Source organism: Accipiter gentilis, chromosome 16, assembly GCF_929443795.1.
Source record: "Accipiter gentilis chromosome 16, bAccGen1.1, whole genome shotgun sequence".
In the NCBI taxonomy this organism is placed as follows: domain Eukaryota; kingdom Metazoa; phylum Chordata; class Aves; order Accipitriformes; family Accipitridae; genus Astur; species Astur gentilis.
In genome coordinates this window covers 18,760,388-18,783,404 of record NC_064895.1, presented here as the reverse complement: position 1 = coordinate 18,783,404, position 23,017 = coordinate 18,760,388, and the positions used below count along the sequence as shown (strand labels likewise).

General features: G+C 43.0%; 1 protein-coding gene and 1 long non-coding RNA gene across 6 annotated transcripts in view; one reads left to right on the top strand and one right to left on the bottom strand.

Annotated features, from left to right (window-relative positions):
- Positions 1-12,314, bottom strand: part of VSNL1 (visinin like 1) — a 92,530-nt gene extending 80,216 nt beyond the window's left edge. The window contains exon 1 of one of the 5 annotated variants that reach the window (XM_049818602.1): positions 12,216-12,314. The gene's annotated coding sequence lies outside the window, so the exon portion shown is untranslated. Of the gene's footprint in view, positions 1-11,107; positions 11,130-11,176; positions 11,268-11,533; positions 11,655-12,215 lie in introns of those variants that run through there. The other 4 variants (XM_049818600.1, XM_049818603.1, XM_049818605.1 and 1 more) reach the window with 4 other exon arrangements.
- LOC126046340 (uncharacterized) lies at positions 11,703-16,342 on the top strand. The gene is made up of 3 exons (XR_007508317.1): positions 11,703-11,964; positions 14,019-14,108; positions 16,053-16,342. It is a non-coding gene; the product is annotated as an uncharacterized LOC126046340 (long non-coding RNA).
- The last annotated feature ends 6,675 nt before the right edge of the window (positions 16,343-23,017 follow it).

The following is a 23,017-nucleotide window of genomic DNA, read 5'->3' as shown; positions in this document are numbered from 1 at the left end:
TTCAGTATAGCACTGTGATCAAGCAAACAGGTAAAACATGGTCTACAATTCACTATGAGAATCAAGGTCTTGGATTCCATCCTCTGCTTTGCCACAATTTACTGAAAGCTCTTGGACAAGTCACGTTTCTGCCTTCTGCTTCATCATGTAATACAATATGAATAAAATCATGTCAAATTCTATAAATTTGCCAATACTGTAGGTGTCATATCCCATTCAAAACTGACATCAGTGCTGAAAAACTACACAGCACATAAATACAAATGCAAAACAATGAGCAACTTGTCATTTAAATACTTCAAAATCAGGGCCCCAAACTAACAGCTTTTTACTGCAGAAAAGCAGGATTTTTAAAAGCAGCAGTTCAGTCATAAGATCAATGAATCATATGATGAGAAAACATATACAGTCTTATGCATATGCTTCACATTTTATTTTTCAATCCTTCTCCCCACTTAGTCTCATGTCCCAAATGTCTCTAGACAAGCAAATTCCCTTGTACCCACACAGAACTCACTGCCAGAGGTAGCCTGCACTGGGGGTGCTTCTCTGGTCATTTTTAGGACTTACTTGTACGTGACTTAAAACCATCTCAATTCGCTGCCTTCTTCCCCAACAGCTGCATCTATCACCCATCTCACACATACATACAAGCAAAGTTACCACAGCTCAGCTAGCTCCCTATCGGCACCTCAGTAAGGCTTTCTCTAAGCACCTAACTCAGATGCTTTTCCCCTAGTACAGTTCTGATACAGCTTGGCTATCATTGCACCCGAAGAAGCAGTTCGGAGAAAAGTGGCAAGAATCAGCTGGATTTATCACTAAATTCAACGCTTCCTGTAAATTCAAATTTTCCCTGCAAGTTTTCTCACAACACCTAAAAAATCGTGAAAAGTGATGAACCTATTGGTAATTTTCTAATTAATCACCCTTTCTGTGAGAGGGTCTCCACTCCTCAGACTTTCCTAGATGCTGATACCTTTGCCTTCTGCTATCTTCAAATGCTATCCTACTCCTTTTCCTCACTTCCCTCTTCCTTTTTTGATTCATTTAAAATGTCTTCTCCCTAGCACTGAAATCCTCGCAGATCTGATCCTCCCTACATCTCTGACATGATTCATGATCACACCTTCTCCTTCTCCCCAAGTCTTAGTCTCCTTCAGGCTATGAGCTTGCTGAACACTTACACCTACATTTCTAGTCAACTCTATGTGTTCAAACCAACAGATTTTCCCATGTGTTTAAAACAAATCACTCAAAGCAGTGTTTTGGTGGTTCAGGATGTACTTTGCGCTATTCAAATCCATTCCTTGATCCAATTTTTCCAGTAGGGATCTGACAAATCAGCTCACAGAATGAGTCCTGATATTTGTATGACCTTGGACTTTGGTCCAGCTACTTAAGGATGGGATTGATTCAGAAATGAAATTTCTAGTTCACATTCAACTCTAGGGGAATTTTTAATAATGAAACATCATCAAGCCATCCTTCCATTTGCTCCTAAATACTTCCTGATGTCTGTGCTTGTCAACAGCACTGCTAATGTCACTGCCCACTGATGGCATACATTTTCTTTCACTGTACAACCACATCTAAGTCACTTTTACTGTAAGTTGAATTTTTGCAGCACGGCCTATTATCATAGCAAAGTTGACACACGGTGACTTTGTCCCTATGACTTGTGTGAATTTGATCCCTTATTGTTTCGTTTATTCTCCTAGATTCAACATTTATAGAAGATAAGTATCCAGAGTGATACCACTAACTTTGATCATTCAGAACAAATGAAAACCTGCTAATTTCTGCAGATTTCTTGAAGGTATTTTCAATGGAAAACAGAAGTACAAGACTGAAATGGCTACTAGCTGCTACGCAGGTCTCACTAGAATTGGGAATTTCATAAATTACTATTCTGAGTGGCCAAATGCAGAGTTGCAGATATAGGGAATATGTTACTTGTCTTGCACAGCTTCAGATGTCAAAGCCCATCTGAATATATATCAATGCTGACAACAGTAAATAGTTGGGTTTACTGGGCAACACTGAGAATTACAATCTCCAGATATCTCTGTTGCATATAATCCCAGAACAACCTTGAACATTTCATGAACTCTTTCTTTTATCTAGAGGTGAGCTGACATTGAGGTATTGTTATTGGTCATCACTAATACACTCCTATTGGCAACAGGGAGATGCATACAGCTGAAATGAGTCACACATTGCAACAACTTGCAATTTATATGGAAGAAAGCGGAATTTTCAAAATATCTTTCTGCCTCCTCCTCAGCCGACTATGGAATATAAGACACCCACTAAAACTCAAGCCATAGTTATTTTTCATATATTTGAAGCACATGAAGATGCAGGAATTTTTTTTTACTTTAAATTGTCTACCTGTATTTCACCAACATTAAAATGGTGACACAAAGTAATGATAGGACTGTTGATACTTAAATACAAATTACTTTATTATTTTATATTTACTGTGGATTTCTCATGCAACAATTCAGAACCTTGTTAAATTGTTTTCATTTATTTAGTTGCATATTATGAAAAAAATCTACATTCAGTGAAAAATATTTGAAGGAGGTACTAATCTAATGTACCTCAAAAGTAACAGCAATTAACTAGCAAACAGTTCTCTAGCTCATTCTTCTCTAAAGAAAGCAAACTGCTTTGTGACTGAAGAACTCGCATTAATAGATTTTGTTAAGCTAATTAACAATCTAAATGTTATGGCATTAAGTGATATGTACATACTGATAGGAGGACCATTGATAACAGTATGTAGAAATAAAAAACACAGAGTATGTCATGCCAAATTACTGTAACATTTCCAGTGTCCTGTATCACATCCTCCTACCCCAACATTACACAACCCAGAAAAAAAAAGAAAAAAGAAATATATAGGCTGTGTTCCTACTATGCAGATTTACAAGAAGCTACATCTCGGGCCTTGCACTAAGATATGCGGAGTTAGGGCACTGAAGAGAGTGATTCAACATACGAGGGAGACAGACACACAGAAAGAACACAGCTGTATTCAACATCTGTTCACACTGTACTGTGACTTCTCACAGACTTCTCTTTGGAAATACCAGTCTAGAGACACGGGGATACAAACCCAGCTGTTTAGAACATGGTCTAGTGTGTGTCTACACTGCAGCCCCTGCAGCTGGAGCAGAGCGTGCCCCTGAGCCAGCTGTTAAGTCGCTGGCTTTGCCACTGCAAACAGCCCCACCGGGGCAAAGCAGAACGTGGTGCAGGCTGCACAACCTACCTGCTCAAGGGCAGGATAAAGACCTGAGTACATAAGCCATGCTAAGCCCTGGACTGCTGTCTCCGGCTTGCTGCAGGTACATCGTATATTTGGTTTAGGGCTAGTCTGAGTATGTCAGCATACTTCATTCACAACCTAGTGACTGCACAATAAATGTATCCTAATTAGCTTTGCAGGAGATGGACTCAGTCGCTGCTATCAGACATGGATTGGTTCAATGTCACTCCATGAAATCCCTGAACCTGCACCTTACCTTTCTGCACAGGCTGTAGTTACAGTATCTCTTATATGTTGCTAAAATTGTAATAAAAGTATTTACCCTTATAGCACTGTACATACAGCTGCACTTCCTAAAACATATACAAAAGGCAGATCCTCGTTTTATAAAGCTCACAGTTTAGAAAACAAACACAAAACCACAGTTAAAATGCAAGATGAAGGAGGCATCCACCATGGCGCAACATGCACAGCCAAGCATCATTAAGGAGAGGGAGACGTAGGCAACAGGAGACTGTTGGAGCAGAATCAAAGAGAGGAGGCAGAGCCAGAGAGGGAGGAAAAAAGGGATCAGTAAAAGCTGAAGGATGAGATAAGACATGAGGCAGAGTTAGTACCTGCTGACACTTCAGGATTACATTCTCATATAACAGAGCGGGAAGCCTGGATGAGTAATGTTCACCTCTTAAACCATGTACAAACTAATATTACTTATTGATCTGTGTTCCAGTAGCACCGCTTTGTGGCAGACACTTGAGAAAAATGTAAAGCATCATAACCCCTTCCAAGCCTCCTATTTCCCCAGGCAAGAATTAAAATAAATAAAACCCAGCCATTGAACTAAATATAAATAGCTAAGCACTCGCCCAATGTGTACCATAGCAAGAGACAGCTGTTGTAAACAAAACTTGTTAATGAAGAACGATAAAGGCTACTTTGTGATCTACTTACCATACCTGAGGAGGAAAATGGAGCCTTAGAAGCTACTTCTCTGAAGCACTTTGGCATTTCAGTAATACAGTTGTATCATTAGAAATTCACTGACAGAAGAAGGCAGGCATATTTTCTGTAGTTATATGGGAAAAACAGCTTGTGATTCTTCGACCCTCCTCAGTTAAGGATGCATATAAAAAATTTAGCCAGGTAAAACATCTAACATTCTGATTTGAAGGCCAAAAAGCATCCTAATCTTCTAAATTTTCTCATTCTGTATGGATGCCAAGGACCAGATTCCAAGCCTGCTAGAGCACATTGCAGAGCATCCTTTGACCTTACACTGTGGTTGATGTGATCAGATCCAAAAGTACTAACATATCCAAGTCAGATGCAAAAAAAAAAAAAAAAAAAAAGGGTGAAAAAATACAGGTCAAACTTCGTTAGAGGGTATCTGAAAATACAGTCCTTTCATATAAATCAGTCTGGTTTGCAAAAATCATCAGTATGATCCATGTTTTATACATCAAACTAAAATTCCTTTTCAGGCTATCATACTTTCAAACTGAAAGCGTTTTATGCAATTCAAAACAGGTATTTCAAGACCATTCCTGAATGTTGGCACTCATTTGTATCATAAGAAAAAATACACTTTTAAGATCAAAAATGACTGCTTTTAAAAGGTACAGTATGTATTCTGTTGTAATGAAAGAACATCGACTATAGCGGTATTGACTGGATATGTGCTGGATATTAGCAATACTTGCACAAGTAACTTTCTGCAGCGTTATCCATTATATAAGCTGATTTTATTTTCAGTGCTAAGATCTTGTAAAACTCTTCACTTTTACTAACTTTTCAAAATCAATTTTTTTATATATATAACAACTTCTATTAAAAAACAAAAGCATTTTAATTCAAACTACTAATATCCCAAATTTCATTCTCTAAGAATCTTCAGTTACTTTGTATTTCTAAATATAACAGATAAGAGTACACAGAAATATGCCGTATTCTAAAAGCTTTTATAAACAAGATGTTCTAATTTTAGAGGACTCCATTCTGAATAAAGTCTAATTAAATACACAGATATTCTCAAATGCAGTCGACAAAGAGGATAATATTCAGCTCTACTCACTGCCATTTAATTCCATCTTATAGTAAATGATTTAGTATTTACTTTTGAGTAAAAATATTTTCTACTAAGTGGAACACTAATCTTTTACCAAAAAAAAAATAATTTCCAGTAATATACTGCCCTTGTGAAATTATTTTTAGGTACTAAAATTAATTCATATTTTATGCACACCTGCTCAACATTTGACCTATTTAAGATGTAATATTCTTTCAACTACTTCAGGGACTGACTGGCTCAAGAACTGGTAATGAAGTCCAGAACCAAGATGCAAGGTGTACATTTTAACACTAAGGATAATTAACTATTAAAAAAGCTTAGGGAGAACCGAGATAAATTTTCCACTATCTGTGGTCTTTAAATCAAGACTGATTCCTCCCCCCCCCCCCTAAAAAAAAAAAAAAATGTATGTGTTTTATGAACAGGAGACTAGATAGAGGCATCGCCAAGTCAAATGTTATGGACTCTGCTAGACACTTGGTTAAAATTCTCATTATTCCCCTTGTAAAGTTAAACATTTATGAATCTGAAAGCTTTCATCTCTAGAACATGACTTCCTATTTAGCTAAAAGTTAAAACTAATTAAAGTCATTCCCATCAAAAGGTTTAGAGTCTTATATTTATTAATCTAAAAGCTCTGTAAATTACCATCACAGCTTGTTTTCTTCCCAAGTATACATTTTGACTTGTACAGTGCTGACAGTACATTCTTCATCAAAGTTTGAACCACCAAGGTAATCCTATTGGTTGTTATTATACTGCTTGATTCAACTCATTGGGAGTTAAACAAAATTCCACTGTTTTATTATGCTTAACTATGGTATGAAAACACCTCGGTAGGCCAGAAAAGTTTAAACGCTGTTTGTAAGTCTTACCATCATGGATCTCAGTTTTTACGTCTTACCATCAGTGAACTTTGAGAAAGTCTAAGTTAGCGAACAAGAAATGGGTAAAATGATTCTTTCTGGTATTTCGTAAACTATACAGTGGAGCTGCATAAAAACAATGATGCTTTTCTGAAATCATCAACTATTTAAAATTAAATCCGCTTTAAGTCAAAAGTGATTAAAGGTAATTTCAATCAAAAAGTTTAGCATCTCATATATATTAGTGTTAAAGCTATAACAATCACCATTACAGCTTGATTTTTCCTGCACATCAATTTAGACTCTTGTAATGCTGATTATGTAGATATTCTTCCACAAATGGCTATGTGATAACAGAGAGATTTAAAAATTCTTTATCTTCCTAGTAGGAAATTACTATAATTATCTTAAAAGATCCACTTGATTACCTCAAAGTATCACTTTTCATGACTTCAAAAATTGTAGGTTGTTGACAAACTAAAGAATGTAGCAAACTCTTGCTTTTTCAAAACGGTGGAACTGGGGAAGTTGTAATATGTTCTGTTAAATTTGTACAGTCTGGGATTGAAAATGTGACTTAATGGGGTTTGTTCCAGGCAGAAAGTCTTCAGTAATATCTGTAATACTTCTTCCTTTGTCCTTGATACCAGAATTTCAGAATACATCATGATTAGGTCAACAAAAGATGCATTTGTCATCTCACTCCCAGCGAACACTGTTTATTTCAATTAACTGTGGTTTTCCAAGTTATTTTACAAAACATATTCTGTTCTTTACCCTCCTCAGGGGAATAATCACAAAGAAAAACAGCTTAATGTTTTTATAAACACATCAGTGAAACTGAGTATCAAGTGATTTCTATCTTTTCTTCTCCTTCAACTGCCTCCTTGAAACAACTTACTTTTTACAACTTTTAGCTATGAGACCATCTCTAATAATCTGCCTTAATTTCCTACATGTGTGTTATTGTCCTTTGGGTCATATTCGTATCTGAATGTGGAAAAGCTCCTGAAAGTAGAAACCCTGTGGATAATGTCCACATAAAGTTTAAAACACGAATTGAAAAAACACATATATATGCTTAGCAACTTAAATCATAACTTAAAAAGCAATACAGATTTGAAGCACTACCTGGAGATTTTGTATTCCACGAACAACCATCCTTTTTATCATCTGTTTCATTAACTTTGAAAAGGATTGTAACTATTACTCTGAGAGCAATAGTATAAAATTCAAAAGGTAAGATTCTTTCTTTCTATGAATAAAGACAAGAGTTGGAGCCAAGGTAAGAAAGCGCCTCCCTGTGATGGAAGCCCATCTGGATCCTTACATCTTACAGAACTACATATACACGTAGCCTTCCCTATTCATGCTGTATTCCTGTATCATGCTGTATTCCTGTATCAGACAACGCTTTCAGCAATGCCACGTAGAGAAACTATAGAGTAAGTCATGATCTTTCCGAAGGATTAAGGGAAATAAACAGTGAAGAAGATAATTGGTAAAGAGAAAAGCAATACAAAGATGCAATTAAGGCAGAAAAAGATCACAGAAGAAACAAAATTATACTCCAAAGGAAGAAAGAAAAAGGCCAAGGATGTATAGCATAGCAAAAGGTATATAAATGCAGTAATGGGGAACCACAAGAAAATGGGGACAGATAAAACGCTCTAGGTTCATTACAGTGAAGTCTGAGTCAAAATTAGGCATGAGGAATAATGCAGGAAGACCACACAGTTGCTCTTTTCTATTGGTGTAAGACAAAAATCAAAGGAAAGTACAGAATCCACTGGCAATCAAAACCACTCTAAAACAAGCTTCTTTTTAGACCACTCTAATGACAAATCCACACTGGTAAAACAATATGCATTAAAAACAAAGGGATGAAGACCAGTGCTGAAAATGTTTGACATCACAGACAAGGAACACAGTTTCTCACGATAAGTGCTATGTGTTTCAATTCCAACTACTTTAAAAACAAATTTGCCTATCACATTTGAAATTTTGTAACTTTAATTTCAATTTCTGTACGTTGCTGTTTAATTCACAATGAGAGGATAAGCCAGCATGATTTACCCAACTGACATAAACTTCTGGAAATCCACAGGAATCTGCACAGAACTGAATACCTAAAATACGAGCGTAAGGCACAGATATAATACAAAAAACTCAGGAATGCACAGTGCAGCCAGACATAAAATTAGAATTCCAAAACTGAAAACAGAACCAGAACAGCAGCTTGAAAAGTAAACAGTTTCGGAAGCTCCCGTAACAAAGTCCACCGTATTCATGTGTGTGTTAGAAGGAATCTGTATTATTAGATTTAGATCCTGCCTGCAGCTATATTGAGAGGAAAGTCGAGAGGACTAGAGTGTACCATCCCAGGGCTATACCAGGGCTACACCATCCCAACACGCTGAAAAGAGAAGAAATGGAGCTGCAGGAGCGTGGTACTGCAGCCCATTCCCCATGCCCTCGAGTGGGACCGTGCTGGAAGAAGGCAGGCCGGGATCCCCGCACACCCCGGGACACGCTGCCACCAGCAGGATGTCGCACCCTGGGACACGTGCGGTGCCTTTTCCGAACAGCACCAAAGCCAGCTTCACTGCATCGCTTCCATCCTGCGCAGCCAGTCTGATTTCTGCCAGCTGAACCGGCAGCCTTCTGTTCTGTTCTGCTCTGCTCCGCTCTGCCCTGCCCCAGCCCATCACATCCCAGTTAGGCTTTGCCTTACCATTCTGGCCAGAGCATAAACCTTCTTCTGGTGGGCACCATGGTGTGGTATCAGCTGTGACTCTTGTGGTATATGGGGAACTGTACCACAGGACTGGCAGCAGCGGGCACACCGCTGGCATTTGCTCTGCGGTTGTGAGATTACGTAACGCTGGGACAGTCTGAAGCAGATGTCGCTCGACGACACAGCTCATGTGCTGTCAACAGCTGGACGTTCCAGAACACGAGGCATGTTGAAAAATCGGCGGTGTAATTCTTACATACGGGTATGCACTTGTCTGGGGCAAGAAGACAGGGTAACCTAGAGAACTGATTAAATATTGCAGTTCTACGTCAGAAAAGTTTGTGGCTAAACTCCTTTTGAGCCCAACAAGATAAGGATTCAGCCCTTAATTAAAATAATGAAGATTAAGAATACGTTTTCTTATTTTTCCTTGACAGCAGCATGAGCCCAGACCACTTTATGCTTTATTTGAACGGAGAAGCAAAATGTAATTAAAGTTTTAATTAAAATTGATCACAGTCCACAAACCTGAAACGGATAGTGCTGTTCTAACACTGTACTGGAAAACCTTTCCAGTAAACCAATGCTCTTAAATGAACTGTGGTCTTTAAAAAAAGAAAGAAAAAAAAAATGGGCATTCTGTCAAGTTAAAGGGTAGTGAAAACTGAGTCTGAAAATGTGTCATAGAAACGAAACTACTGGTAAGAATGTATTCTGAAAGGGCCAGTGAATAGACCAAGCTTCCTCACTTACTTATTTTTCTCTGAATGTAAGGAATCTGTTCCTTATCATATTCCGGTTAGTAAATATGTGCATCTTTTTCTCCTTCATAAAGAAGGCAGTACCTCTGAGAGCTGAACTTTCTAATATATGAAGGAAGAGAACACCTGTCCACAGACAGGCTCGCTACAAAATATTGCTGAAAATATTTTGCCGGCAGAATTGTTGGAAGAAGTACCTGTATCTCTTGAACACATCTGTTACATTAACATCTTCTGTACGAGAACATGGAATTTATTCATACATTTGGCCTCTCGCTAATTGGCCGAGGCTCTGGCGTGCAAGTAATCACATTTCAGTTTTAATGAAAAGGGCAGGTTTTTTAATTACCCTGTTATCTGCACGCTTTCTTTGTCAGCCGAAAAGCCTGGCGGTGTAGGTAATCGCCGCCCCCCTCCCCCGGCCTTGCTGCGCTGTTTCGGGCGATGCGGGATTTGGGAGCGCGGCTCCCCCCCCCCCCCCCCCCCACGGCGGTACCTCCGCAGCGGGCGGGCGCTCCCGCACGGCTCCGCACGGCCGGGACCGGGATCGGGATCGGGATCGGGACCGGGACCGGGATCGGGGTCCCCCTCCCCGCCCTAGGAAGGCGGAGAGCCCCGTCACACCTCCCAAAAGCCCCCGAGCGGGCTCCTCCAGGGCGGGGAGGGAGGGTCTGCGGTTGCATAAGATCAAGCTCCCCCCCCCCCCCCCCCAAATCTCCGACCGTTTCTCCCCACGTCGGAGGCCGGAGCAGCCAACCCGGGCTGGGACAAGGCGGGGGGGGGGTGTGGGGGAACACACCCCAGCTGAGGAAAGGCTCGTGGGGTTGGGGCAGGATGCCGAGGGAATCGGGGGACACACACCTTGCGGGGGGCTTCGTGCAAGGAGGGGACGGCCCGGCTGCGGGGTGGGGGGGGGGGGGGGTGTTCCCTGTTTGGGGGACTCTGGGGGGGCTGGGGAAACCCCCGGAGGGGAGGAGGACGCCTTGGACTCGGGACTGGGCTGTGCGGGAGGGAAGGCGGCGCTGGGGGGGGGGGGGGGGCCTTCCAGCCCACCCCGCTCCGCCCGGCGCAGAGCCCCGGTGTCCCGGGGAAGCGTCCCCGCCGCAGCGCCGTGCCCGGCTCGCTCCCCCGGCACCGCGCTACCGGGATCCGGCCCTTCCCCGGGTAGTAGGGAAGAGGGAGGGAGAAGAAGCCCCCCCGGGGCACCGGCAGGCACGGACGGACACACACACACACACACACACCCCGCGCACACAGCGCACCCGCCGGGGGCAGACAACTCGCTTTCGAGCGGGGCTTGCACGCAAAGTTGGGCCGGCCAGGCTGGCCCCCCCCCCCGACCCCCCCCCCCGCGCCGGCCCTCCTCCCCCCTTCCGCGGCCGCGCAGAGCCCCCGCACCCCTCTCCGCTCGGGTCAGCGCGGAAAACGCCTCGCTTTCCCCCACGGCCGCTCACGATGTGGCTCAACCTGCTCCTCCTTTTGTTTTGATCTCTGGGAATTAAATTCTCTCTCCCGTCGCCTCCTTTCCCTCCTCCTCCTCCTCCTCCTTCTCCTCCTCCCGCTTCTCACGCCTTCGTGTGGGAAATGACTCGGATCGCACACCAGCTTTTGTTATCCCCTCCCACCACCATTTTCACTCCGGCTGATGCCCAAGTACACAGCAGGAGCGCGGCACCTCCACCCCGCGCCCCCCCGGAGGGGCGAGGCGAGCGCACCCGCCCGCGAATGCAACCCGAGGCTTACCCTGCCAACACCTCCCAGGTTAAACGAAATCAAATAACAAAGGGGGGGGGGGGGGGGGGGGGAGAAAAAAAAATCTCTTACGGGCAGTAAGAGTACGGATACGGCGATCGCAAGGATCGGGAGCACTTCTGCCTTCCCAGTGGGTGTGATGACCTTGCGAGGACTGCTCCCGCTCTTCGGTTTTGCACGCTCTTATTTTTTTTTTATTATTTTTTTTTTCCCCCTACTGGAAAAAAATAACGACCTTTTCGCTCCCTCTTTTCAAACGAGCAAGAACGGCAAAGACTTCCACTGTCACCAAAACATTTCCTAAGCGCAAACTGTTAAGCGGCAGATCAATGCCTCCTTTTGATGCTGTCGGCGCCGGTATCCGGATCGATGCGGGATTCGGTCTCTTAACCTCGCAACAGTTCACGGCAAACCGCTGCGGACACGCTTTCCCTCCGTCTCGCCCGCCAAACAACTCCCGCACGCCGAGCCGCCGACACCAACGGCGCCCGTCAACTTTCCCGGTGAGGACGATCCCCGAGGAGCGGCCGCGCTGGCCGCACCGTCCCCGGCAGCCCCCGCCTCAGCCCCCGCCGCCCTCCCCGGGAGGAAAAGCCCCGCGCGGGCCACCCCCAGACCCCGACCCCGACCCCGCCGCCCGACGGGCAGCCCGGCAAAGGTTCCCGCCCGCACCTCGCCCGGCGGGGCGGCTGCCGAGCCCGGAGCTCCGCCGGTTTATCCCCGCCGCCGCCGGCGGCACCCGGGGCGCACTTACAGAGGGCGCCGAGAGCTGTCCGCGCTGCGGAGGAGGGCGCTGGGCCGCGGGGTCCCGCCGGGGTGCTGGGGCCGGAGGGACGGCGGCTCGGTGCGCGCCCGCCCGCTCGCCCGCCGCTCGCGCCGCAGCTCACTCCGCGCCGCCGCCGCCGCCGCCGCCGCCGCCGCCGCGCGCGCCCCCGCTCCGCCCCGCGCGCCGCCCGCCCGCCCCGCACTGCAGACCGCCGCCCCGCGCACGCCCCGCGCACGCGCCGCCCCCGCGCCCCGAGCATGCGCGCGGCCGCCCGCCCGCCCGCCCGCCGCCCCGGGCGTGAGGGAGAGGAGGGAGCGCGAGCGCGGGCGCGGCGGGTCGAGGCGTCGCCTTGGCGGGGAGGGAAGAAGAGGGGAGGCCCCGGGGGCGGGCGGAACGGGGCGGGGGGCCGGGAACCCGTGGGGAGAGGGGGCAGGACCCCCCACCCCCCACCCTGCGGGGGGCCGGGGCTACCGCCTCAGCGGGGCGGCCTCGGTGTCGCTCCCGCCCGCAGCGTGCCCGGGCGCTGGCGGCGGCCGGCGTCGTCCCCCGCCGTCACGCGTGGCGTGGCCTTGCCTTGCGGGCTGCGCTCCAGCTGGCGGGTTTTTTATCCAGCCAGTGGAGCCGTCGGTAACCGCCACGCGTGCGGGGACGCCGCCGTGCCATGCCGCGCCGCGCCGTGCCGGCTGCTCGTGGGTTGACGGCGGTGGGATCCCACCCGCAGAGCCACCTGTAGCCATCACGCCTGCCTGGAGGCATCATCCTGCCTTGTGAGCCCCGCTTTCACGGGTGGCTCTTCGCCACACGCTTCGTACAGTAGCGTGGAAGCGAACGTGGGGTCGTCCAACTTGCGTAACGTTGTTCAGCCCTTTGATGTGAAATTCTCCTGATCTCGCCCTTCGACATAAAACCCAACCGATGCTGGCCTGCCCTCGCTGTTGTCGCTGTCGCCGCAGCGGTTGCTCTTCTGGCAGGAGTAAAGATCAGGGCTCTTGAGACATCACGCAGCGTGTAACTAATTGGTAGGCCCCTTCTAAGGCAAAGGCGTAGGCACATGTTGACTTTCATGGGTGGCAAGTTCTGTCACTGACTGTTTACAGTCCGTAAATTACGCGTATTTTAGCATGTCCTAAGCGCAACACTAGACAAAGCAGATGGATCCGGCGAGGAAATGAAAGGAGGGCAAAATAATGACTTATACAAAAAGGAGTATCTAAATCAAGCCATGCCCATGAGGGCAAAATAATGACATGTATAAACATGTATAAAAAAGAGTACCTAAATCAAGCCATGCCCATTTCTGTCTTGCCACTCATTATTTCAGAAGAAAACGGAAATGTGAAGATTGTGTAATACATGATAGACAGTAGTAATTCTTAGTTTATTGTTGAAATGCCCAAACAATTCAATCATAACACGAAGTGATGTGTTCGGTATTGCACAAATATACGGGAAGCTACAGTATTTTCACTTTGCTAATGTAGACAATTGAATTTCTAGGTTTTCTTTGTGTGATAAGCAAAAATCACCAATTTTACACCCAGAATTACTTTTTGTGCGTAAGACAATAATTTTAAGATTTTATGGGTTTTTTAGGAATTTCCCAGTGCGTTCCTCACTTCCTATTTTGATTTTCTATACGTGAAAAAATGCAGCCTGAAAATGTTAAAAATTTAGGTTGATTCCAGACTTAGCACAAACAAACAGTTAGGGGGTGATTCACTTCACTGAGTATCTCTGAAATTCCTGTTTCATTTGTTCTGATTGATTTAAATTATTTTCTGTCATCTTCAGATTTTGCTACCTCATTGCTTGCTTGGCCTGCCAGATCATTAATAATCATCTGTAGCATAATGAACATTAGAGTGCTGTGGCATCTGCTTGGTAAGTTTTAAACACATTGTTCCCTCATATTTTCTGTCTCTTGTTCAGTTCTTGTTCAGTTCTTTTTGTCTTTTACCATCACGGTGCAACATTAATTCTGTGTGACCTATTTTGATGGTGTCCATATTGCAGTTACTGCATGCCTTCATCTCGTCTTGGTGTCTCTTCTAGGGGCAGCAGGGTAGCCATGGGGGTGCAGAGCTCTGCGTTGGCTATAAGACCAGGTATTTACTTGGTGTCTTGGCTGGGTTTTGTGCTGTTTCATTCTTTCACAACTACTACCGAGGTAACAGTATCTCAGTCAGCTGGTTGAAAGCTAGCTTAGGGTTGTCTGCTGGGTGACTGGCACATATAGATGACATGCCTTTCAATATCATTAGGCGTCATCCTTTTCAAAAAGGTGCTGAGCATTTGCTTGCCCTCAGAAAATTACACGTTGAATTTTAAAACCTTGTGGCTAAGGCACATTTAAATAGGACTTTTCATACATCATAATTTTTTTCATTGAATTGAGTGGCAGAATTCCCATCTGCTACAAAAAAAAGTGTGGATTAAGCAGAAGATACTATGTAGTGTGTTTTCATGTCCAAGCTTCCCTATCTACATTTTGATAACTCTCTGTAAAATCAGGTTACTTAGGCTGTGTTTTCAAATGTTGAAAACATGATGCTCATTCAAAAAAAGAAGCATACTGAGGTATTATTCTAGAAAACTCTGGCTTTTTTTTTCATGTACTACATCACAGTAACAATGCAATACAAAATCCCATTTGAAAAGTAAATATACATGTAAAACCTCCCCATTTGTAGTATTACTGCTTAGTCCAAAATGCCCAAGAAGGAGCTTCATTTTGCTGTAAATCAACAATTTAATAAATGTTGCCTATTAAACCATGCATGGAGTTATCATTAAAAAGGTAATAATGACATTATCAACAACTGTGCTATGATGACAAGTCTTACGCTGTGCTCTCCTACACCTTATGCAATTGCTAAATGCTTTTGTAAGCTGGGTGTAAAAGTTTACCAGTTCAGACTGTTGGCATTTTCAGCCACTCAACATTAATTTTTAATCTAAGTAATTGATAATATTGTATTTTGGACTGTGGAGAATTAGATCTACTGCACTTGTTTATCATATAGGTAATTGTAGGATTTTTCCTTTGTTGCTATACAGTTCTTTGGATTTTGAAAATGAAACTACTTGTTGCCATTTAGCAACTTTAAGTGGTTTTTGAAGCTAAAGAGCAGATTGCTCATAATGGAGCTACAGCAATTTAAACAAAGCCAGGATGTGACCCAAAGTTTTCTATTTAGTGTATGGGTTTTATTTTAGCATCAGAATGAACAATGTAAATATAAGAATTCTTGGCTTATGAATGAATAGCACAAAAAGGTAGGTACATGCTCCTTTTGCAGTCTGCCTTATCCTTTAGGTTTTGCTTATGCCTTTGAAAGAAGCCAGCTGATTCCTGAAGCCTCTGATCTTGTCAAGGGAGATAGATAGGCATCTGCATAGGGAAAATCAAAATCAAATGAAATCGAGGATCTTCCTCTCCTTTTTTCTCTCCCTTCTTTGCTCCAGAGTAGAGAATTCAGTATTAAAAGACACAGTAGTCTCTGAGTGGAGTCACTATCTCAGCAGGTGGCTTACTGGTAATGAGATATTTTTTTATTTATTTTTTTTTAGCATGACCTCCTGTTTTACAGACACCAATTTAATTGGAGAATAACATTTCAGGGATTGCATTTTTCTCTCTCCCTTTTATGCTCAATACTTGCTAAGAAAATATTTGCGTATATATTTTACAAGAATCAACAGCAGAATAAATATAATGAGAAGGAATTTGAGTCTGTATCTACATCTGTAGCTGTATACTTTATGTTCTGCCAGGCCTTTTGAAGGAATGACTTCCTTTCTCCTTTCTGTGTTCCCTTCATGCAGTTTCTGCACGCTGAAATATACTTGTCTGTTATGTGGGGAACTGAAAGCAGCAATGCGGCTGCAAGGATTGGCAGAAGGGAACTGCTTCAAGGCTCTATGATTAAATGAAGCTGCTGCAACATGCTGCAGTTGGAAAAGGGTGAGATTCTTGATACTCAACAGCAAACAACGAGTGTGACAGATTATCAGTTTCAAAATGACAGTAAATTGTCTTGCTTCTTTAATGTGCTATATATAATTATATTAAAATTACATCTTTATGTATATGTGTTATCTTTCACATTCATCTCTCATTCATTTTTAAATAATGCCCCTAAGAATATAGATAAAATGTACTTTACTAATAAATCAAATTTTTCTTCTTTATGAAATTTAATGATGTTATGTATGCAGATCACTTTTGTATGTGTCAAACCAAATAATTTATAACTCAGTCTTTTTATTAATGAGATTATTGGTCTTAAATTTCTCAGGCTCACGGAATGAAATGTAAAGGAAATACCATTTATGTAACATCATCTCTGATGTTGTATAATACAGTCACAACTGGGGAGTACATGCATTGCCTAACTTTAGATACCTAAATTTGATAGCTAGTTATTTTGCCTATTTCCTTGCATTGCCTCTGGTGTCAATGAAAATGAAGAGAAGCCCTGACAAGGTGATTCAGACCAGGAACCTGGCTACCAAGAGTCAAGAAAAAATGTATTTATGTTTAGGCACCTAAATGGAAGTGTCTAAAGCTAAATGGCACGAGCCCAGGTTCCACTCCAGTAGGCTGTTTACCACAGAAGCTGTTCCAGTTGTTGTTCTTAAGTGAGGCATTTGCTCAAGTGGCAGTAAAAGGTTGACGTTCTGGACCTGAGAAATACAAGCTTCAGGTAAATAATGGGTGTTTAGAAGGATAGGAATGACAAAACTTAGAAGCATTTAATTTTCTACGAATGTCCTAAACATAGCTCATGCTTTCCTCTGCCATTTAGCTCAAGGCAGAACTCTTACATATACAAAATAATTCCTATGAAGTCAAAATGATCATGCAGTCTTAAGCTGTTCCAAGAGGGCTTTGTTTGCTTATTTGATCCACGAGTGATTGTCCTTAGCTAAAAAATTGCAATAGTGACATGTAAAAAATTGGAAGGCAGTTATAGAAATAATAGTAAATAATAAAGGAAATAAGAATAAAGGAAAAGTCCACAAATTACAGATAGGTTAGCAGATTTATTAATAATAAAATACTTAGTTGTACCAACACACATCAAAACAAGCAAGATGCTACCTAACCTTTTTTTTGGACACCAGATTATCTTAGTCTGTTTGCTTGCATTTTTGTTATTATTTTTATTACCAATATTTGTTGTACAGTTCTGTATGATTAATAATACACTTCTGTGCTGTGATATGAATGTAGTTTCTACTAAAAAATGGCGGGTAGGGTAGAAGGAGAATAAAGGTTGCAGCAGGACTGTTTACTTGCTTATGGACAAAATGTACTCAAATCTTGTGGACATGTAGGTAGGTATCTTTTTATAATTAAACTGCACTGTGAGACACGATGACTTCTCATAATAGTCTTTATTTCAGAAGTAATACTTTTTAATATAATTTGGTTTGAGAAAACAGCAGTGAATCAGCACTTTTGGACTATAATCGCAAAAGCAGGATGTACTGCTAAGAGTGGAGATACATCTCAGAAAGTAGGCTACTGGACATAAAATAAGTTCAAAACCAACAGACAGAAGTGCTCATCAAATAAAAGAGATGTTAAACAAAACATTGAAAAATTATTTCATAATTCCGTTTGCAATGAAATCCTTCCATCTGTAATACTAAGTTGCCTTTTTCTGTATCTTTTAACCCCTAAAATAAGTGCCAGTCCTCTACACATACCTTTCTAATTGCCAACATCTCTATTTGTCAAAATCATTCTGCTGCTTCCCTCCCCAAAATACATTGCACAGCATCTAGTCTGGTACCTGGTATCAGAGACGTCAGCTTAAGAAAAGCTTATCAAAAGCAAAGCAGTTACACATTGTTTCTTTCACGAGAACACCTCCCCTTCTAGTAGTTTCAAGTTTAGGAACCTGCAGAGCTGGAGCATACATTTGGATCAGAATACTTAACAGGTGCTGATAAGCTTCTTAGTCATTAATTTATTATTTTTAAGTAATCTATATCTGTGGTTTCTGTAACTTCCTATTGCAATGAGTTCCACAGTTAACTATGCTTCAGATATGTGAAAAAAATATTCACCAATACCATTAATATAGAACCCGTTTTTCACATTCAGTGGTGAAAAATGTAGTGCCACACTGAAAACAAGCTGTGCGATATCAGCATATTAATTTGAAGTAACTGTGAAAATACAAATCTACAAATATTTATTAAAATACATATTATAAAAATATAAGAAATATTAATACTGAGCTAACTGTACTGATTTTCATTCTTTTCTATCTGATAAAAAGGAGAAAGAAAGCAACCACTTTTTAAGCTTGTAAATATGCCTGTAGCATATCGCATCACCATGTGTGCTTGCTGCAGAATTCAAGGGCCTTCCCCCAAAGTCAGACCTCAGGGTGCACCTGGGTTATGCATGTACTGATGGATTATTATATTTGTTGGGGAAGATGAAGAGGGGTGGTGTTCAGAACCTGCCTTCTAAAACTCTTAAGAGCTTGAAAACCCTTTATCTGTGAGAACCATCCTAGGTGGTTTAGCCGTACTTCAGATAACTGTTATGAAGTGTTTCTGCTTCCCTGAGCCTTCCTGAATAACTCCTCCTCCCTTCTGAAGCCCTGTGGTTAGCCCTTATTGTTAAAATTCCATGCATTCTGTCTTCCCTCTCAGATGCCTGTCTGACTGTCCTGCATCGCTGTTTACTCCTTCATCCCTGGAATCTACCATGCTCTCTGCTGCATTGAATAACCCGTTACCTGGGGCAGAAGCCCTTTTCCAGAATGGCCGGTTGCTCCCAGAGGAGGGCTGTGCCAAAAAATAAGAGAGGGTAGCTGCATACAAATGGTATTTTACAGTTCAAATATGGCTTACTATCTTATGTAAGGAAAGAGAATTTTAATATTTCTACTTGCTCTTGTGATTTGTTTAGCACTGATAGAAAAGTAAACTAAGCAAAAGGGGGAACAGTCTGGTGTGGCTGTCATAAACAAATGATTCTGTAGCAAGCCAGAACACTTCAAACAAATGCAGCAGATACTTTGCAAAACTTGTCTCAAATAAGCATTATCAACTTTTCTAGCTATGTTTATCATTCTGTGGTTGCCTGAGATACCTATGTATGATTAATGAAAAATATTCATGCATTATTCCATACACTTGTTAGCTTATCCAAATTAGGTATACCATAGCAATAAGAAATGTTTGCTATGTGCATAAAATCTTTTTTCATTTTAACATGGATTTTTATTTATTTTTAACAATTTGGTAGTTTATTTCACGTTATACAGTACTGTACAATTAATCTTCCTCCATTTTTCAGTTTCTTTACTGATCATGATTTTTGTACCCATAAGTATCTTCTGCTTGATGTCTAAATTACTGGTCAGCATACTTTAAGTCATTCCCAGGTGCTGTTTCATTAAATAATGAGGCCATTAGTATTTGTAATTTGGGAGGTGAACCAAAAATCATGGAGTAAGTTGAAATTAATTTAAAATCAACTCACTGCGAAAAAAAGATTGCCCCTAGCTCATTATTATATGACTGCAGGCTGCTTCTAAGTAGTGTATTGTAATATAACACTGTACCACAGCATGAAAGCAATATTGAGCTGGATGAGTTTTAATAAACCCAGAAAGTAATAGAGACCTTAGACTAGATATTTTAACTTACCATTATTTATAATATCTTTTCATCAGGTTTAACAAGGTCTAGGGAAATGCTGAGTATATTTTACTTCATGTAATCATAGAATGATAGAATGGTTTGTGTTGGAAGGGACCTTAAAGAACACGGGTGGGGACACCTTCCACTAGACCAGGTTGCTCAAAGCCCCATCCAACCTGGCCTTGGACACTGCCAGGGATGGGGCAGCCACAACTTCTCTGGGCAACCTGTGCCAGTGCCTCACCACCCTCACAGGGAAGAACTGCTTCCTTACATCTAATTGTTGCAGTTTCAGCCCAGCCAGCACCAAAGCACCAGGAGGGTGCTCCCTCCTCCCTCCTCCTCCCTGCCCGCTCTGATGGGATGGGGAAGGGAATCAGAAAGGAGAAAAAAACAAAGGTAGAACCTCGTGGGCTGAGATAATGACAGTTCACTGGGACAACACAAGAAGAGAAATTGCAATAATAACAATAGTACGAATAAAAGAATATACAAAACAAGTGATGCACAGTGCAATTACTCACCACCCAGGACCTGACACTCCGCCACTTCCCCCGCTGTGATACCACCCGGACCCCAGCCCGTTCCCTGGTTATATACTGAGCATGACGTCACATGGTATGGCATATCACCTTGACTAGTTCAGGTCAGCTGTCCTGGCTGTGCCCCCCCAGCTTCCTGTGAAAATTAACTCTATCCCAGCTGAACCCAGGACACTAATCTAAGTCTATCCTCTTTCAGTTTAAAGCCATTACCCCTTGTCCTATCACTACATGCCTTTCTAAAAAGTCCCTGTCCGGCTTTCATGTAGGCCCACTTTAGGTACGGAAGGCCACTATAAGGTCTTCCCGAAGCCTTCCCATCTCCAGGCTGAACAACCCCAGCTCTCTCAGCCTGTCTTCATAGGCGAGGTTCTTCAGCCTCCTGATCGTCTTCATGGCCCTCCTCTGGACCCGCTCCAACAGGCCCATGTCCTTCTTATGTTGGGGGCCCCAGAGCTGAATGCAGGACTGCAGGTGGGGTCTCAGGAGAGTGGAGCAGACTGGGAGAATCACCTCCCTTGACCTGCTGGCCACGCTTCCTTTGATGCAGCCCAGGATACGGTTGGCTCTCTGGGCTGCAAACACACACTGCCAGGTCATGTTGAGCTTCTTGTCAACCAACGTTCCCACGTCCTTCTCCTCAGGGCTGCTCTCAATCCATTCTCTGCCCAGCCTGTATTTGTGCTTGGGATTGCCCCGACCCATGTGCAGGACCTTGCACTTGGCCTCGTTGAACTTCATAAGGTTGGCATGGGCCCACCTCTCCAGCCTGTCAAGGTCCCTTCTGGACGGCATCCCTTCCCTACAGCACGTCGACCACACCACACAGCTTGGTGTTGTCAGCAAACTTGCCGAGGGTGCACTCAACCCCACTGTCCATGTCATCGACAAAGATGTCAAAGAGCGCTGGTCCCAATACCGACCCCTGAGGAGCGCCACTTGTCACTGGTCTCTACTCAGGCATCGAGCCATTGACCACAACTCTTTGAGTGCAACCATCTGGCCAATTCATCATCCACGGAGTGGTCCATCCGTCAAATCCATGCGTCTCCAATTTAGAAACAAGGATGTCATGTGGGACAGTGTCAAACGCTTTTCACACGTCCAGGTAGATGACGTCTGTTGCTCTCCCCTTATCCACCAACACTGTAACCCCATTGTAGAAGGCCACCAGATTTGTCAGGCACAATTTGCCCTTAGTGAAGCCATGTTGGCTGTCACCAGTAACCTCCTTATTTTCCATGTGCCCTAGCATAGTTTCCAGGAGGATCTGCTCCATGATCTTGCCAGGCACAGACGTGAGACTGACTAGCCTGTGGTTCCCTGGGTCTTCTTTTTTTCCCCTTTTAAAAATGGGGGTTATGTTTCTCCTTTTCCAGTCAGTGGGAACTTCCCCAGACTGCCAACAATTCTCAAATATGATGCATAGTGGCTTAGCCACTTCATCTGCCAGTTCCCTCGTGACCTGTGGATGCATCTCACCAGGTCCCATGGACTTGTGCATCTTCAGGGTTGTTGGACCCATCAGTCCTGATTTTTTGATCAATAATTTGTCTCTCCAGATTAGAAGTGTCAGATTAGTGGCTAAAAAATGTCTCTGTAACACACTTGTCATCCATTGCCTTGGGTAATTTTAAAAATAATTTTATAAGGAAAATTATTTACCCTGAGGCTGTTCTAAGAAAAAAGAGCTAATATCCTCCCAGTTAAAAATCTGTAAGCATAAATATTTTCCAAATAACTGCAGAAGAACTGAGTAGGTGTATGAAAACAGCAAACCTATTTAGACCTGCTCTCTTTATTTTACTGTACTTCGGCATACAGTGTTATGCAAAGATTCATCATACCCTGTACAGATATAGTAGGATGTGAATGTGTTTATGTCATGTATATTGCTTAGAGAGATCCTTTCTTCACATTTCTTCAGAACCTTAACCATGAGCTTTCCATTAGCTGATTACAACATACAATTACTGTGCTCTTAACTAGTTTTCTTAGGAAGGGACAAGATGGAGGAGGGATGCAGTTCTTCATTCCTTTTGCTCTGAAGAGCTGTCCTCTAATAAATTCAGAGCATGTTCTGCTCTCTCATTTCCAAGTACAGCAACTCTGCGGGCATGCACAATCTAGAAACTCAAGAGGAAGCCCAGGCGGCTCAGCCTAAATGTCTGTTCCAAGCATCAGTCTCAGTGAAGATAACGTTTCCCCCTGTGATCCTGCGGAGCTTGCCTGGTGGAAAAGTGACAGCTTGACTACTGGTTAACAGTCAATAAAACAATAGTGTTGGTCAAAAGACATATCTGTGTTTCATAATGCTGTTCTAGATAGTGACACCTAATCCTGCATGAGCTTACTTAGGTTCCAGCAGGAATAGGATAGTCATGCTAATGCATTCCTGTGTCCAGATTTATTTACGCCCTGGTCCAACTGCTTCCTGTATGCAAATTTTTTTAAAGTTCCTGACCTTGCATTCTGGAGTGCAGTTCATTACACAGTCTTTTGTTGCATTATTTTCTCTCTGGCCTTTTCTGAAGAAATACTTCACTAACTTCTCAAGTGATTAACATCTAATTGCAA